Source organism: Rhinopithecus bieti, unplaced genomic scaffold (genome assembly GCF_001698545.2).
Source record: "Rhinopithecus bieti isolate Rb0 unplaced genomic scaffold, ASM169854v2 scaffold_13262, whole genome shotgun sequence".
Lineage (NCBI taxonomy): Eukaryota > Metazoa > Chordata > Mammalia > Primates > Cercopithecidae > Rhinopithecus > Rhinopithecus bieti.
The window spans coordinates 2,286,907-2,300,342 of NW_016808004.1; the positions used below are offsets into that span (position 1 = coordinate 2,286,907).

The window sequence follows — 13,436 nt, forward strand, 5'->3', positions numbered from 1 at the left end:
TATTTTTAAAAATTAAAAAAAAAAAAAAAAAAATACCCAAAATGAGATGCAGTGACTTCACCTCCTACCTACTGAGTCAGAATTTCTAGGAGTGGAAGCAAACATTGCTCTACAAGTGATTCTGATGTGTAACCTCAGCTGAAAAACACTATATCTAGAGAGTAGAAATAAAGGGTATGCTTTGTTTTATGATTAATATATCATAAGGATTCAGAATACAGTGACAGGCCTCTTTCAGAAGTTATTTCAGATCAAAACAACTGGACTCAATCCTTTCGAAGGAAGGAATTTTAAGGCAAGTTAAAAAGATTTCTCTGTTTAAAGTTTCTGAGTTATTTTCTTACAGAAAATATACCTTTGAGCATAAAAGTTCCTTTGGGAGATGTAGCTGTAATTTATTAGAACTATCTGTACAGAAAGCTCTCCATGCAAGTTCTACTCTGAGCCTGTTTTTTCGCATGACTGCCCATAAAGTGGTCTGTGCTGGTGGTAAAAGACACAAACACAGGCACACTAGGAAAGTCTGTCTCTTTGGTCAGACATTACCACACAGTAATGGTTTATCAGCTGGGCTGCATTTAAATGAAAAAAAAAAAATCCTGTATATTTCATTCTTCTTTTGCAGAGCCATATCTAATCCACTGCTTAAGAAATTTTTAATTAATCAACATTATGCTATGAAATCCTTTAATGAGACTGGGGAGAAGGGCAGATCCTTAAGTGCAACATAAGGTACACATGTGGTAAAAAGGTACTTTCTATAAATAATTATGAGGGAATGGAAAGGAAGTGGGAGACTCAGTCAAGATATGTGCTGGATTCTTTGATCAATGGTATATTGGAAACTAAGGTATTAATAGTTTTATAATCTCTCATCTGCTCTGGGAATAATGTGCTAATGAGGTCTCCCCCTCCTAAATTGGTAAACTGCACAGAAACCTGGAAACTAAAGAAGTGACTACTGAATTTTCCAATAGATTTCATTATATTTCCTTTAACTACAGGTTAAATCTCTTATAAACCAAAACTGCAAGGTTATATATACAGTACATATGTTATCTTGTATATTTTCCTTAGTACTATGAAACAGCCTTTCCATCATCAATAATATGATGTTATAAACCCTGCCGGACATACGGCTCACACATATACCAAGCTGCACAGAATAGGGAATGAATGTAGAACACTAGAGCTAATTTTCAGTCTATACTAAGTTTAACTTGAGTTAAATACATCAAATCAAGGATAATGGCTTCTTTTATAATCCAAGCTGTTATCTGAAAACAATCCATAACACATTATGAACAGTAACTACTCTAAGTAGAGATATTATAAAAGGCACATCAGGTTGAGAACTGAAATAGAACCACCTCAAAGGTTTTGGTAATTTGATCCTATTATTAGTCTATCCTAATAATTAGTCTTTCATTCTTTTTTAAAAACTAAATTACCTAACTTTGAAGGACAATGACCTTGGCAAGCCCATTCTTTTGCTTTGTTTATATAGTGTATTATTTAATGTTTAAAGAAAATAGAATAATTTTTTTCCCAAATTAAATTATCTTCTCGGCCCCATCAATGGTAATAGTTTCTAGCACAACTACTAAATGCTCTGTAATGTTTCTGAGGGATCAGGCAATTATTATTATAATACATGGGCAATTATCATTAAAGAAAATAATCTTAAACATGTACCCTTAGCAAGAAATCAGAAATAGGTAGATAAACGAGATGATATTCCATTGTAAGCAGTGAAAGGGAAAAATGGAAGCACAGTCTTTAAAACTCAGAGAATAAATCCATAAAAACAATGCATTATTACAAAGATAGGAGATAACATGTAGTATTTCTTTTTTAAAAAAGAACAATCCCTCTCATGTCTCTGGCTCTGAAAAATGTCTCTTTGCAACATGAACCAGTTAAACATATGAATTTACTCAAAATGCTGGTTTAATAACAAAAACAGCGAGGCCCAGAATTAAGAAAACAGGATTACTTTGTCCTGTAATGAAAAATGTTTTACAATCATCTTGTTTAAATGCTTCCTGGGAACTGGAATACTGCCAAACATAGGCTGCTGCTAGCACGAGCTCAAATTTGTATGGCAGGGGAAGAGGCAGTGAGGAAAGGCAAAAGAAGAGGAATAATTTCACATTTCTGAGCCACAGACATTGAGCTTTAACAGTGTCTCTATTACATACACATAATTATGAAGGCCTTGAGCCTTAAAGCAGGCTTAACATTTTATTTACCCAAAAGGAGTCAGAAAAGAAAGCCCAAGACAGGACAGATTTCCTCTACACACATTTTTATTTTATTTTATTTTTTGGAGACAGAATGTTGCTCTGCAGCCCAGACCAGAGTACAGTGGTGCAATTTTGGGTCACTGCAACCTCTACCTCCTGGGTTCAAGTGATTCTCTTGCCTCAGCCACCCGAGTGGCTGGGATTACTGGCATGTGCCACCATGCCTGGCTAATTTTTGCATTTTTAGTAGACCTGGGGTTTCTCCACGTTAGCCAGGCTGGTCTCAAACTCCTGGCCTCAAGTGGTCCGCATGCCTCTGAGGCAGGAGAATAGGGTCTGAAAACAGTAAACCTAAGGCCAACCTATGCCTGCCTTCTTGGAATGGACTAAGACAAAAACCCCACCTGTCCACAACCAAGTCATAAGAGGCCAAAGGCCCATCCCTCTCCAAACTTCCCCTCCCCTATGCCAGGAATGGGAATGTCTGGTTTTGGTCCATTCTGGGACCTTCATCTGCATATATGCCATAGGTGAGATGTCTCTGATTGGTCCTGGGAAGAATCTTGCTTCTGACTGGTCCTGGGCAGAATCCTGCCTCTGACTGGTCTGGGGCAGAATCCTTCATTTCCATAGGGCATAACCTATCAGAAGCCTCTAAAGGTACTTAGGCGTCTTACCATGCTCTTTTGTTGTTGTTGAGATAGAGTTTCGCTCTTGTCACCCAGGCTGGAGTGCAATGGTGTGATCTCGGCTCACTGCAACCTCTGCCTCCTGGGTTCAAGTGATTCTCCTGCCTCAGCCTCCCAAGTAGCTGGGATTACAGGTGCCTAACACCACACCTAGCTAATTTTTGTATTTTTGGTAGAGTTGGGGTTTCACCATGTTGCCCAGGCTGATCTCAAACTCCTGACCTCAGGTGATCCACCTGCCTCGGCCTCCCGAAGTGCTGGGATTACAGGCATGAGTCGCTGCGCCTGACCTACCATACTCTTTTAAATCAATAAAATCCCAAGGAACATTACTATCAGGGCTCTTGAGCCACCTGCTCAAGCCCACTCCCACTCTGTGGAGTGTACTTTCACTTCAATAAATCTATGCCTTCGCCTTCCGTTGTTCAATTCTTTGCTCAAGGCACCAAGAACTTAGACAGCTCACAGTCAAGACTTTCCATCTGGTAACACCTTGGCCACCCAAAGTGCTGGGCACGTGAGTCACTGTGCCTGGCCCAAGATAAAAACAGGTAAAAGTGTGTTGTGTATTGGAGGTGGGGTGGAAGCAAAGGAGTAAAGTCCTTTCTCTTTCCAAAAAGACTAACTTGGCTGGGTGCAGTGGCTCATGCCTGTAATCCCAGCACTTTGGGAGACCAAAGTAGGTGGATCATGAGGTCAGGAGATCAAGACCATCTCGGCCAACATGGAGAAACCCCGTCTCTACTAAAATACAAAAAATTAGCTGGGTGTGGTGGTGCATGCCTGTAGTCCCAGACTAGGGAGGCTGAGGCAGGGGAATCGCTGGAATCCAGGAGGTGGAGGCTGCAGTGAGCCAAGATCGCACCACTGCACTGCAGCCTGGCAACAGAACAAGATTCTGAAAAAAAAAAAAAAAAAAAAAAAAAAAAAAAAAAAAAAAAAAAAAAAAGGAAAGGAAGGAAGGAAGGAAGGAAGGAAGGAAGAAAAGAAAAGAAAAGAAAAGAAAAGAAAAGAAAAGAAAAGAAAAGAAAAGAAAAGAAAAGAACGAACAAACGAACGAACGAACGAACGAACTCAGCTCTGCTGAGTTACTAACACACTAACTTTACTCAGATGGTAAATTCATGAGATTAACAAACCCAGTATTTGCCATTTTCCCACCTTCCTTAGTACTATAGTTCCTGCGATTTAAAACACAAAGATGGAATATCTATTGAATTTCAAACTCTGCCTCAAAACCTAAGACACCTGATTCTTCTTAAAACACACCTGAACAATTAACAACTAAAAAGTCAAGAAGGTTCCACCAAGCATCTAAAAGGAATTAAAAGGAAAAAACGAGGTTACCCAAAGTACAGTGATCCCCTTCCTGACAATCCTGCCCCACTCCCATTACACTTTCTTTATCCATGTGTCTGTGTTCCCTACTAACGGTAGGCTATTTGAAAGCAGCAATTACTGTGTGTTATATTTTTGTATGTCAGCACCTAGCACTGGTCCAAGCATATGGTAGATATGGTTAAAATAAGTACTAAGTAAATTAATAACTACAACTCAATGCGATGGCACTTGAGTTTTCCATTTGGAATGCCTAATGCTTTCCTCAAAATGCTGAAATACACACAATACATACAGAGCAAAGCAAATTCATTGGATTTAAAATGTGCAGGGAATACTAACACAATTGATTTTTCTGAGTTCTTGCTTACATTTCATGGGAATACTTTTAAAAGACAGTTCTGTTGCGCAAGCCACAAGTATGAATACTTCAAGTAAATTCAGAGTTGCAACATTTCTACATTGACTTCCGTGTATTTTAAATCTTCCATGATGACTATAAATGGTATCTACAATTTATCTTGCTGTTCCCATATGTAGGTAAGCAACTATGCAGAATTACTTATTTCAGTTAACAGCACTGAAAACTACACACAAACAAATGTCTTCTCCTCTCTCAAAACAGCACCTGCCCATCCAAACAGATTAAATGACCAAAAAAATTAGTCATCTAAATCATCTAATATGAAAGGAAGTCCAGTAACTTCTTCTTATCCTTATTTTCTCCCTCTCAATTTGTAAACAAATTCTTTATTTTGGTCCCATTTAACTTGGAAATACACAGTCTTTTCTTCACCTAAGTAGCCTTTTCCTACCACACTTGAATCTCATGGTCATCCTGTGAGGAAAAACAGGGCAAGTACTAAAGACCCCATTTTACAGATGAAATAAAAACCCCAAGAAATATTGTGTGAACTTTCCTAGGTTCCCAAATAATACAACCAAATCTCTCAATTCCAGATTCACTATTCTCTTCTCTACACTAAGATGTCTGCATTCTCTTACTCTAATGTTCTTTTTCATCTATGTTGTTGTCAAAATTATTCTCCATGCTCCCCAACCCAACTCTTCCAAACCGCATGTTCTGCCCTTTTGGTTAACATTTTATTTTTTTCCAGTAGTTCTTTATCATCTTTCCAGTACATAAATCCCGCCACTATGCTCCACAGGCAGCTTGATTTGTCCTACCCATCCCTTTGGCTTCCCTTATTTTTAAGAAATGTTCTTGCCCTCGCCCCCATTATTTTAAAATCAGCTCCACAAACACTATCTTTTCACCTTTCCTGTCCACCTGTCTGCGGTTCTCAAGACTTGTCAATTCCAGTCCCTGGTGTGGAACAGGAGCCACCTGGGGCATTACTTTTTTAAATTATAAAAGTGATAAATAGACAGATATAGCATGGATATCTATATTACCCATTTTTAGACAATCAAACATAACAGCAAACCAAAAGCAGTAAAAAGCATATAAAGAAAAGGTATTCACAGCCGGGCACAGTGGCTCACGTCTGTAATCCCAGTACTTTGGGAGGGCGAGGAAGGTGGATCACAAGGTCAGGAGATCGACACCATCCTTATGAAACCTCGTCTTTACTAAAATACAAAAAATTAGCTGGGCATGGTGGCGCATGCCTGTATTCCTAGCTACTCGGGAGGCTGAGGCAGGGGAATCACTTGAACCCGGGAGGCAGAGGTTGCAGTGAGCTGAGATCGTGCCACTGCACTCCAGCCTGGCAACAGAGCAAGACTCCGTCTCAAAAAAAGAAAAGAAAAAGAAAAAGTATTCATAACCACAAAGGCACATGATTAAGAATAGTGTACTGAAACTTCATTTTTAATTTAATACTATAGTGTGGGCCACACATGGTGGCTCATGCCCATAATCCCAACACTCTGGGAGGCCAAGGCAGGTGGATTGCTTGTGCTCAGAAGTTCAACATCAGCCTACACAACATGGTGAAACCCCTGTCTCTACCACAACTACAAAAAATTAGTCAGGTATGGTGGTGCATATCTGTGGTCCCAGTTACTTGGGAGGCTAAGACAAGAGGATCACTTGAGCTTCAGAGGCAGTGGTTGCAGTGAGCTGAGAGGACACCACTGTACGCCAGCCTGGGTGACAGAGTGAGACTCTGTCTCAAAAAAAAAAAGAAGAAGAAAAGAAAATGCTACAGAGTGGATACTTTTTCTTATCAACATATGGACCTAACTTATTCATTTTAATAGCTACATATTAATAGTAGTATAATAGTATTCCACCATGTATCACATCTGTTTAATTCTCCCCCTACTGATGGGCATTTATGCTATTTCCATGTGTTAATTAGAAATATATATTATAGGGAACAGCTATTGCTTTTGCCTGGTCTGCATCCTTTTGTTCCTTCTGATAACACCACCTTACTCTTACAGTAGGGAAGCACCATTTCCCCAGTGTTACTTCATGTGGTTAAAGTGGGGCCAACCCATTTCCCATCGCCGTCCCGAGGATGCAACAAGCCCAGTTAATCAGAATACTCTATCTGCCTGCCTAGGAAAACTGGCTCAGGAATGGGTGCCATGTCTCTCATGTAACAGAAGTCAACTCTAGGACTTTTGTGGAACTAGAGAGAAGAAGGAGTACTCTTTCTCTTTCTGTCTCTCTCCCTGATTGCTAAACTGAAAGCAGTTCAGTCTGGAGTTGCCAGGGACCAGCACATGGAGAAAGCCTATTTGAGAATGAAGCTAATGCAGAGAAAGAAGAGGTGAGAAAAAAAGAGAGGTAAATGTATCACATACCTATGGACCAAGGACATCATTAGTCCTGTATCTGGATGGCTTGAGGTGAGAATGCTTTTGACTTCTCAGTTCTGTGAGCCAAGAAATCCTCCTCTCCCTCTCTCAAGTGAGCTTGAACTGGGATTCTACTCTTTGTAAATAAAAGCATCTAGACAAATAGGCATGCAATACTACAAAAAAAAAAAAAAAAAAACCTTATGCCTACGTTTTCGGGCATGTTTGTAAATGTATCTTTTTTTTTTTTTTTTTTTTTAAGACATAGTCTCATTCTCTCACCCAGGCTGGAGTGCAGTGGTGTGATCTTGGCTTACTGCAACTTCCGCCTCCTGGGTTCAAGCGATTCTCCTGTCTCAGCCTCTGGAGTAGCTGGGATTACAGGCATGTGTCACCATGCCTGGCTAATTTTTGTATTTTTAGTAGAAACAGGGTTTCACCATGTTTCACCTCAGGTGATCTGCCCTCCTCGGCCTCCCAAAGTGCTGGGATTATAGGTGTGAGCCACCATGCCTGGCCCCATAAACATATCTTGAATGTTAATTTCTTAAAGAGGAAATGCTGAGTCAAATGCTTGAATAGTTAACATTTTAGCATAATGTGCCAAACTGCCAGTTTTTGTTTTTGTTTTTTTTAAATCAGGGTCTCACTCTATTACCCAGGCTAGAGTGCAGTGGCACGAATCATGGCTCACAGCAGCCTTGACTTCCCAGGCTCAAGCAATATTCCCACCTCAGCCTCCCAAGTGGCTGGGACTTACAGATATGTGACACCACCCCTGGCTAATTTTTAATTTTTTGTTGAGACAGGGTCCCACTAGGTTGCCCAGGTTGGTCTTGAACTCCTGGGCTCGAGCAGTTCTCCCCACCTCACCCTCCCCAAACTGCCAGAGTTCTAAATCTTCTTTGGTCCCTATTCTGACTCTAGGTCTGGGCCTATTTTCAACATTTAGCACTGCAGTCCCCATTACTTGAGTACTCAGGTCTGTGGGGGTATTTAAAAATAAAATGGCAGCTGGGCACAGTGGCTCACACCTGTAATCCCAGCACTTTGGGAGGCCGAGGCAGGAGGATACAAAAAAATTAGCAGGGCATGGTGGCGGGCGCCTGTAGTCCCAACTACTTGGGAGGCTGAGGCAGGAGAATGGCGTGAACCTAGGAGGTGGAGCTTGCAGAGAGCCGAGATGGCGCCACTGCACTCCAGCCTGGGTGACAGAGCGAGAATCCATTTCAAAAAAAATAAATAATATTCCTTTTAGAATATTAATTAAGCCTGGGCACAGTGGCTCACACCTGTAATCTCAGCACTTTGGGAGGCTGAGGCGGGAGGACTGCTCAAGGCCAAAAGTTTGAGACTAGCCTGGGCAACATAGGGAGACCCCATGTTTACAAAAAATAAAAAATCAGTTGGGCATGTGATGCATGCCTGTGGTCCCAGCTACTGAGGAAGCTGGGGTGGGAGAATCTCTTGAGCCCAGGAGGTTGAGGCTGCAGTGAGCTGTGATGACACCACTGCACTTCAGCCTAGGTGATAGAGCAAGACCTCATCTCCAAATACACACACACACACATACACACACACACACACACACATATCTATTTGGAGATGAGGTCTTGCTCTATCACCTAGGCTGAAGTGCAGTGTGTGTGTGTGTGTGTATTTGGAGATGAGGTCTTGCTCTATCTTATATATATACACATATATAATATATGTAAGGAGCTGTGCCTATCTTGTTCACTATTGTATCCCTAAGACTTAGCTTAGAATAGTACTTAACCCAAGTGTGATGCTCAAGAATATCTCTTTAATAAATGCATGAACAGAGACATAGCAGCCTCTGGGCCTTGGTTTATTTTTTGTACTTGGAAAGCTTTCCTTACTCTTCCATTTTTATATGTCCAAATAAATCATAATCCGTTTTTAAAGCTCAGCCCCATACATGCCACTCTCGCTATAAAACCTTTTCTCTTTCCCAAAATTAGAAACCATTTTTTTCTTTCAGAACTTCCTCATTTTATATGTATCTTAAAATATATGTATAACATTCTACTGTTTTAGCTTGTGTTACAGTTACTTACCATTATTGTAATACCATTAACCTTACTGTCCTACCATGAACATACTGTAAGCTCAGTAAATATTACATTTTCCACCCAATGACACTCTAGTCTCCTGGAGGACAGAGATCATCTTATTCGTAATTCTTTGGCCCTCAAATTACCCAGCATAGTGCTAGCTATAGACACAGTGATGTATAGTGTTTTGTTAGTGAAAATGTCATCTCCTTGCATTATCACTAATGTAGAAGAGATTACCTACAGGCTGGCCTTAAGGCAGTATGAAGTATAAAGAAAGGACAATGCAGAAAAATGTTAAAAGTGTGTTAGACTGCTGAAAGCACAAGAATGCAGAATCGTGCAGAGCTGACAAACTCTTCTTTTAGTGGGTGGAATATAAATTATTTTTGTAGAAAGAAAATGACAATATAATTGGTCACAAATGTTAAAAATTGATCTTTCTGTTGGCTTTTGTTCCAAGCACACTTACAAATAACTTATATTCTACAAATATAAAAGGGCTTAGCTAGCAACTAGATTACTATTATGATAGTAGGCACAGGGAGTTATCTATCTTTAAATAGTTTGTTACTGGAACTTAAGGAAATGTTTTCTTACCAATGACACTGACAGATACTGGAAAGGAACTAGTTAAGTTTTAATATAAGACAGTAGATACATACTTCTGCCTTCTCATAATCATAGGAATAATTCTCTTCAATGACTCACCTTCTTCTTTCCATAGTACTCAACAGCTTTGGGAATGCTAAATGTTAACTCCCTTCTAAATGATTAACCTTGACATACTATGAGCTAGGAGGAAGAGTGACTAACGGCTCTGGTCAGTCCTTTGGGGGTCACCGAGCTTACTTCTAGTACTTATTTTAGACTTAGACTTCCCTTGTCTTTGACCTCCTTAACAAGCATTCTCTAAGGGCAGCCACTAAAAGCCCTACTCAATGCCAGAAAAATGGCTGTGAGAATACAGATGGAAGAGAAACATACAGATATACAGTAAGAGAGATATGAGTAAAGGCCCAAAACATGTCAAAATATGACCTAGAATTAAAGGGAGAAAATAGCACCAGAACCTTCAGGGTCTGTGTCTATTACCAAGCTCCCACTGACAGGTTTTGGTGATCTACCTTTTTCAAACCTCTGCCTGCATAAGCACTATATCGATTTCCTGTAACTAATCACAACTCTTCAGTCCAGTTCACTTATATGTAAGTTACATGGGTGTATTTCTAGAACCTTACCTTCTATCTTTCATGAAGCCCTTTAAAATAAAACAAAATCTAAGTAGCAAATTCTACCTTCACACCAAGCAAATAACCTCAAGCAGTTCTGCACTTTGCAAAACGATGCGCTGAAAAGGTGTCAGTACTTTGTGTTACTGTGGGATGTATGAAGCCAAACAATTTCTATAATAAACTCACAACAGTCTATTTGGAATTAAGGAAATTATTGGTCCAGAATGTGTAAAATAGAAGTGTTTTTCTTTTGCAGGAGGGAAAAGGACAGAATCTCTCTCCTCTCCCCTCCCCCCCTATTTTTTTACATTTTTCCCTTCCCCAATGCAAAATTCTCTAAAATTTTATAAATGTAATTAAAGGCAATTACTCTATGTGGCTCAGGTGATTTAGAGCTATTTGAGAATTTCAAGGGGCAGGGAAGGACCACAGGAGGTCTGGCTCTAACAGATAAGCAAGTCTCTCACAGCATTATATATGAATATCGCTTGCTTATATTTCATCACACAGTAGGGTACATTGTTAGCCATAGTATCAGAAATGTCCTAAAACTTTACGGAAATTAAAAAGGACACACAACTGGAGAATTTGTCCTGGTCCAGAAGTCAGGCCTCAGAAATATCAGGGTTTTGTTCTTGTTTTTTGCAAACTAGTGTAGCTAAAGGCTAAGGTCTGATATTTCACCCTTGGAAGAAGAGATGGAAATTCATAGTATCACTATTTAAGCTCCATTTAAGACTAGAAATTATTAGTACTGAGTATGTGAATTATACCTTTCCAAGCCCAGTAAATGAAACAACTCTTCCTATTTTTTTCTTCACAAAATTAAGCATTTGCCACAGACTAGACTTAAGATGCAACATCAATGGAAGCGTTTAAATATCCTTTTAAAATATTTCCTGACAATGTAGGTAGATTTGAAATCTCTTTCTCCCTCCCGCTTCCTCTCTCAAAGGAAAAGACAACTACACCACACTTTTCCTCATCTGACATTTGTTCCATAAGATAGAGCTGCTTTTCATATACTGATCAGGTTCTTGCTACTAACTCACCAAATCAGGCACACTTTTATATTTAAGTTCTGCTCCCTAAGAGGAACAACTGTGACATTAGTGCTGCTCAGATATTTTCAAACACCCACCTCACCCTTTACCCAGTGAATAGGATTGTTAACTTTTTGTTTTTAACATGAGGCTGTTAAAATAAATATAAAATATTATAAAAAATAAAATATAAAATAAAATTAGGCTGCTGTTGCCCTAATATTTACTTATTTCAAATAGGCCACTCACACAGAGAGGAGCAGGTCCTCAGGGCGTAAAAGTTAGGCAGATGTTGTTTTAAACCTCAACTCATCATTCCAGACCCCCTCAAAGTATGAGAGGGCCTGTCTCTCTTAATGGAGGCTTAGAGCAGGTTCTTCTCCAAAAATGATTATTTTCCCACAAGAGGTGGTGAGTTCAATACATCGTGAAAGGTGTAGTTCTCTTTCTGGGAGTACTCACTGCCCTATGCCAGGACCACACACTAGCTCTCGGTTTCTACTCCCTACTGTGACAATCTCAAGATGTTAAAATGTTTCAAGGCAAAATGGCTTGCTATTTAGCAAGTGTTACAAGAAGAGAAAGAAAAGCATGGTCTATAAGCTCTCCATTTCCTTGTTATATTGTCAATTATTTTTCTCCCAGCTCTTAAACCTCATTCTTAGAGAATCTGCTCTCTCTTGAGTGGTGGGGCCCAAGTGGTTCTGTACCCACAAGTAAGCTACCTGGACCAGGATTGAAAAGCTGACCCAAGATGGATCAGTCAGTCTTTTTCTCAGGAATTTGCAGTTGTGACATATGGGCTCTAATCAATCTCTGCTAGGGCTTAAATTAAGGAGAAGGGCTGTGGAGGAGGCCTTTTCCTACAAAATATAAGAAGCAGAGAAGGCTGGTAATGTAGAGAAAATGATGCTGGTAGACGCAAGCTGAGGCAAGAGATTTTACAGCCCTAAGCAGAAGGAGGGTCAAAAAAAAGTGTCAGAGACAGGAAGAGTTGAAAAGAAAGCCAGGGACCAAGAGTAGTTGTCTTGGTTCCTAGAGATTCTCCAAGTGCTTTGTTCTAATCCCTAGATAGGCCTGTATATTTCCTTTCTTGGTTTCATGACATATCCTGCTGGTCTTCCAGTAAATCCTCTTTTTGAGTTTAAGCTAATTTAAATAGATGCTGTTATTTGCAATCAAAACAGTGTTGACTAAGAACATATATAACTGCTCTACCTCCTCTTAAACCAACATTTTTTATTGGCTTGCTTCACACAATAGATAACTGGAAAAGCATCCAAATGTGAGATAAAATGTTTGATGGCAATTTAACACATGTATCAGTAAAATGAAATTTCAGCCCCAAAGTGGGTGTCTGAGAAATCATGGCAAACCAGAGTGATGCCTCAGTATTTCCAAGGATACTGAAAAGGAAAAAAGCCTCACTGGGCTTTATAAATCAACAAAATATATGTAGATTAAATCTCTTCTGTAGAAATATAGCAGAAGCAGAAAGAGTTTAAAATTTTAAAAGCCATAAAAGTTTTGGGTAAAGGAAAGGGGTTCTGGATTATCTTCCCTGCAAAGTAGAAGTTAAACTCCTGAGTGGATGGTAACTTAAGGACTGTGTTAATGAGAACATATTTAGCAATGATTGTGCAACTCCAAGAGAGGTGACTGAGAAAGATTCAAACATTGAATTCATTTGTATTATATATATTTATTTTCCGTATATCAAACATTTCTTAAATACTATGTACAAGATGCTACACTAGACAGTTAAGGGAAGAAAGAGAAAAAAGATAAATAAGGTACAGACTCTATCCACAGGGAAAGTAACAGGTAGAAAACTATTAGGTAAACAGCTAACATGGTCCTGGAACTATGTTATGTCAACAAAATTAGCTGGGTGTTGTGGCACATGCCTGTAATCCCAACTACTCGGGAGGCTGAGGCAGGAGAATCACTTGAACCCAGGAGGCAGAGATTGCAGTGAGCTGAGATCGCGCCACCACACTCCAGCCTGGGCAATGGAGCAAGACTCCATCTCAAAAAA

At 39.7% G+C, this 13,436-nt stretch overlaps 1 protein-coding gene across 14 annotated transcripts in view; it reads right to left on the minus strand.

The window, feature by feature from the left end:
• Window positions 1–13,436, minus strand: part of CSNK1G1 (casein kinase 1 gamma 1) — a 102,378-nt gene that overhangs the window by 61,442 nt on the left and 27,500 nt on the right. Inside the window, exon 1 of one of the 14 annotated variants that reach the window (XM_017885105.1) lies at window positions 7,052–7,156. The exons of the other annotated variants lie outside the window; for them this stretch is intronic. The gene's annotated coding sequence lies outside the window, so the exon portion shown is untranslated. Of the gene's footprint in view, window positions 1–7,051; window positions 7,157–13,436 lie in introns of those variants that run through there. 14 annotated transcript variants of the gene reach the window in all.